Here is a 5260-nt window from a genome sequence, read left to right as displayed (position 1 = left end):
ATTCATTCAGGACTCCTGTCATGACAATAATACCTAATCATATATCCCCCCCGAAACGGTTCTCTCCCTCATGTTTCAATGCAGTATCCATTATTTATCCCCTCTTCCTTCGTCTTCCCTCAGCCCTGATGTCAGTCCCATTTTACAGCAGTGGCCCTATGCAACTATTGCATGGAAAGCATTTTCTATGTGTATGCTTGATTCTGGGAATAAACAATCAATTTCAAAGACATGAGGTTCACATAAATGATCTGCTCTGTGGGAGAAGGATGGACAACCTTCCAGTGGGATTTACTGCCTCTGAAAACCCGCTGGAGGGTCAATTATGGGTTGATTCCAACTCTTTCCGTACCGATCAATAACAAATCTCTAATACAGGTTGTGGGAAGCTCTGGTAGTCTTGTTCTCCAGGAGTTGCACTGCTAACTCAAAGGCTATGTCTCCTCTGGCAACTTGAACCCACCAGCTGCAGTCAGGGAGAAAGAGGAGCAATCTCTTCCTGTGAACTTTACAGCCTCAGAAACCCAAAGGGGTGGGAGTGGGAGCGTCAACTCTGTATCAGTTCTGACTACATAGCAATAAGTTTGTGATAGGAGTTTGAATAAAGTATTTAACATCTTCAATTTTTATTATTCTACTTCAAGAGATTTTAATTTTTTTTTACTAAAGAGTAAAAGAATTCATTTCCAATCTATTTCAGCCTTTTAAGTTGCATTTTGATCTCTTTTATGACAACTATAACTTTAGTACTATGAATTATTTCTGGAAATTGGTGCTGAAATATGTGCAGTAATAAATATGAGCATACAAGTTTAAGTATACTTTAATAGCATGGTAAGCATGTGCTTAAACTGTTTATGAATTGACTATGAAATACAAATACTATTACAAGCAAAATAGAAAATAAATGGCATTCAAATTTACCTAAATTTTATTTACAGATTGTTGTGGTTCACAAAAACAAAAAGATTTACAGTGATGTGTATATGACATAAAGAGCCAGAAAAAGATGCTATAGAAATTGGCACAGATGTAACAAAATTTTATCCGTTTTTCTTCAAGTGTAAAACACAATTGTGTACATAATTTATATATAGCTGCCCCTCTGGTGGGTTTTCAGAGGCAGTTAATTGCATGAGAGGAGACTGTCTATACTTCTCCGGCAGAGCAGCTGCTGAACTCAAACCACAAGTCTTCTGGATTGCCGTGCAGCTTCTTCCCATGAGGCAACCAGAGATAGGAAACCTATATATATTTCAAGATGCACATCACCCAAATCCTATTTGAAAAACATATCACATTGTAATATATATTTGGGGAAAATGATTATAAATGCATATTTGCAAAAACAAAACTTACGTGGTCACAAATGGTCTGAAGAAGTTCTTACTGGGTATTCTCAGCAATTACAATTTCTTTTACTAAAGTTAGGGAGTTCTGATGGAGTAGCACATGGGAAGCTGTGCTGTTAAACTAAAGGCTGTCCTTTCCTAGAAGTTAGAATCCACTAACGGCAGAAAAATGGACAATCCTCTCCCATATGATTTATAACCTCTAAACCACAATGGACGGTCAATCATGTGTCAGATCCCATTTGAAGACAATAAATTGAGTTACATTGTTTTACTAAAGACGGTACTATAAAATGAATTTTTTCTTCATGTTTTATATAAAAGAAAATGTATCTAATCATACAGAGGAGTTTAGAATCCAGTTTTCATAATTATTGACAAACTTTTATAACTAACTAGCATTTAAAAATATATTTCATATTCATTATGAAAACAAATTAAAGAAATACTATAAAATTGTTTCTTTAAATGTAGACATACAGTCAATCCCTAGCCCTTCTACTTACAAGCAGTCATTGTGGCCATCTTCCTCTGTAGACAAGATAAAATTATACTTTCATCCGGGTTTTTATTGTTATTAGGTGCTGTCAAGTAGAGTATGACTCACAGCGACACTATGGACAAAAGATCGGAAACTTGCCTATCATATACTCATCATTTCTGACATACTTGAGCCCATTGCTGCAGTCACTGTGTCAATCCATTGGGTCCTCTATTTCTTAACCCTCCACCTTTCCAAACATGATGTTCCTCTTTAAAGAACAGCCTTTCCTAATAATATGCCCATAATATGTTAGATGAAATTTGTCATCTTTTCCTCCAACAAGCATTTTAGCTGCACTTTCTCCAAGATGTTTGTTCTTTTGGCACTCCATGAGATATTCAATATTTTTCTTTAACCTCACAGCTCAAGGGCATAAAATATTCTTCTATCATGGTTATTCATTGTCCAGCTATTAGACTGTGCACAGTAAGTCATCTAATGGACCATAGCCTGTATCAAGTACATCTTCAGCTTCACACTGAAACACTGCTCTTCAGTAAGTTGAAGAGGTTCCTGACAGAATATTTCCCAATGCAATACATCTCTTAATCTACTGACTGTACCAAGGGTGTTGATTATGGATCAAAGTAAGATGATTATCACTGATAATATCAATCTCTTCTATATCTATCATGAAGTTTCATGATAGCTTACTATAGATGATCAAAGACCTTAGCCTACAACATAGATTGGATCTCAGTGTAAAGAAAACAAAAATTCTCACTTGTAGACCAATACATGACATCATGATAAATGGAGAAAAGATTGAAACTGTCAGCAATTTCATCTTACTTGAGTCCACAATCAATACACTCAGTGCCAGGAATCTGAAGATGAATTGTACTGAGGAAATCTGCAGTTAAGGACCTCTCCAAATTATTGAAGCAATAATATTACTTTGAGGACCAAGGTGCACATGACTCAAGCCATGGTTTTGTCCGACCACCTGCTATACATCTGAGAAATGGACAGGGAGAAAAGGACAGCAGAATAAGAACTGATATCTTTCAGTTGTGGTATTGGAAAAGAGTACTGACTATCCTATGGACTTCCAAAAGAGTAAATAGATATGTCTTGGAGAAGGTTCAGCCAGAATGCTTCTTAGAGACAAAGATGATTAGGCGTCATCTCACATACTTTGGTTGTATTGATAGGAGAGGCTTTTGCTTGGAGAGGGATATCATTCTTGGTAAGGTAAAGGTACAGTGAAAGAGAGGAATATCCTCGACAAGGTGGACAGAAAAAGTGACTGCAGCAATGGGCTCAAGTTGTTAGGGATTCTGAGGATGGCACATAATAAGACAGGGTTCAGATCTGTTGTTCATGGTCACTGTGAGTCATACTTCACTTGATGGAACCTAACAACAACATCATGATGTTATTCATAATGAGGATGATGCTAAAAGCAATCAACCATGAAGGTGGTTGAACATACTATAGATGAAATTTCCAGACATGAATTAATACATGTTAGCAAATGTGTTTCAAAGAACATAGGCAAAAACTACCAAGGGCAGAGAATGTCCTTATATCATTTGTTAGGATAACTCAATACCTCTCTAATCAACTCTGAAAGCATTTGGTCTTATAATAATATACTCATTGATGCCTATGAAACATCATAGTTTATTTGGTGGTGTTTCCCCCCCTTTTCTATCCACTGCATTCAAGTTAAAATAATCAAATGTTTTAAAATTTTAAGCTGTTTGAATTATTCCAGAATGTTTTATGAGTCATTTAACATTATCAGCATATATACACCTCATAACTTAGTATTCAAGTTTCTTAATAAGTGTTTTCTAAGCAAAAACTTGAATTGGAGCACCCAACCAAATTTTTATGTTCACTTATACTTTTAGTTATGTTCATAAAATGTATGAAATGCCATCAACTTGCAACTATCTGATGCATAGTCCTAGCCAAGGTCAACTCAGATTCACACATCTTCCATTAATTCTGTTACCTAATTTATACTGAGCTTATTGACTTACTAGAGTCATTTTGATGCTATTATATATGACCTAGAATTGGCACGCCTTCATTCTTTTCTCAGTAATAAAATATATCACTTAAATTTTTTATTGTATTTTCCATAATGTGTAGCTTGAGGCTCTGTATGCAATATGTGCTTAAAACAATGAGTGGCACTAAAAATGAGTCTATTTTGAACACTCAAGTAAAATTTGTATATCAGAAAATGAATAATGCCCCTTTCCTGGCACCAACTTTAAATAAAAAAAAATCTGTCACTGTTCATTTATTTATAAAATTTAAAATTTATTCATTTTGGAATCAGTTATGGGTTAAGCAGATAAATACCTCAATATTCTACACTTATATTCCTTAATCAGATGTTCACATTCAAATCATACTGTGAAGGCCATCCTATAATTTCAGAAATCTTGATTAAATGAGCCCAAGGTAGAATTAGTGCTACATAGTTCATCAATGTTTTTGTTGTTAGGTGCCATCGAGTAGAGTACAACTCAAAGCTACCCTTTGAACAGCAGATCTAAACCTGTCCTATCCTGTACCATTTTCTCACCTCCTGAAACACTACAGCCCATTGTGGCAGTCACCATGTCAATCTACCTGGTTGAGAGTCTTCCAATTCTTTGCCGACCATCCAAATCTTCCAACCATCATGTCCCTCTCCAAGGAATACCTGCTCCTAGCAACATGCACCAAGTATGTGAGGTGAAGTCTCATCTATCTTGCCTCCAAAGAACACTCTGGATGCACCCTCTTCAAGATGTATTTATTTGTTCTTTTGTCAGTCCATGGGATGTTCAGAGCTTTTCTCCAAAACCATAACTCAAAGGCATCAATTTTTCTTCTGTCATCCCTTTTCATTGGCCAGCTCTCAGATGCATAGCAAGCGGTCAGAAAAACCATGGCCTGAATCAGATGCACCTTAGTTCTCAAAGTGACATCATTACTAATCAACAATTTGGAGAGGTCCCTAACTGTAGACTTTTCCAATGCAATATGTCTCCTGATTTCCTCACTCTTGGTACCAAGGATGCTAATTGTGCAACCAAGTAAAATGAAGTTGTTGACAGTTTCAATTTCCTCTCCATACATCATGATGTTGCCCATCAGTCCAGTGATTTAATTAAGATGACTGATTGTTTTGATTGATTTAACAATCTGTTGTGGGACAGAAACCTCTTGATTAAACCACACAGAAACCAGTGGGCAAGACTTTGTCTTTAAAAGTCGGTTGTGTCCTGCCTAAGAGTCTCTTGTTTGGAGAACTTGTCTGAAGCAGTTTGGTTCCAGAATGTAAATTGCTTTAATTAATAATCAGGTGTAAACTTATATTTTGTTTTGATTAATTAAGCTGTTAGGTCATTTTTATTGA

This window comes from Elephantulus edwardii, unplaced genomic scaffold, assembly GCF_000299155.1.
Source record: "Elephantulus edwardii isolate Elephantulus edwardi_28Jun2011 unplaced genomic scaffold, EleEdw1.0 scaffold00173, whole genome shotgun sequence".
Classification (NCBI taxonomy): Eukaryota; Metazoa; Chordata; class Mammalia; order Macroscelidea; family Macroscelididae; genus Elephantulus; species Elephantulus edwardii.
Note: the sequence above shows the minus strand (reverse complement) of the source record.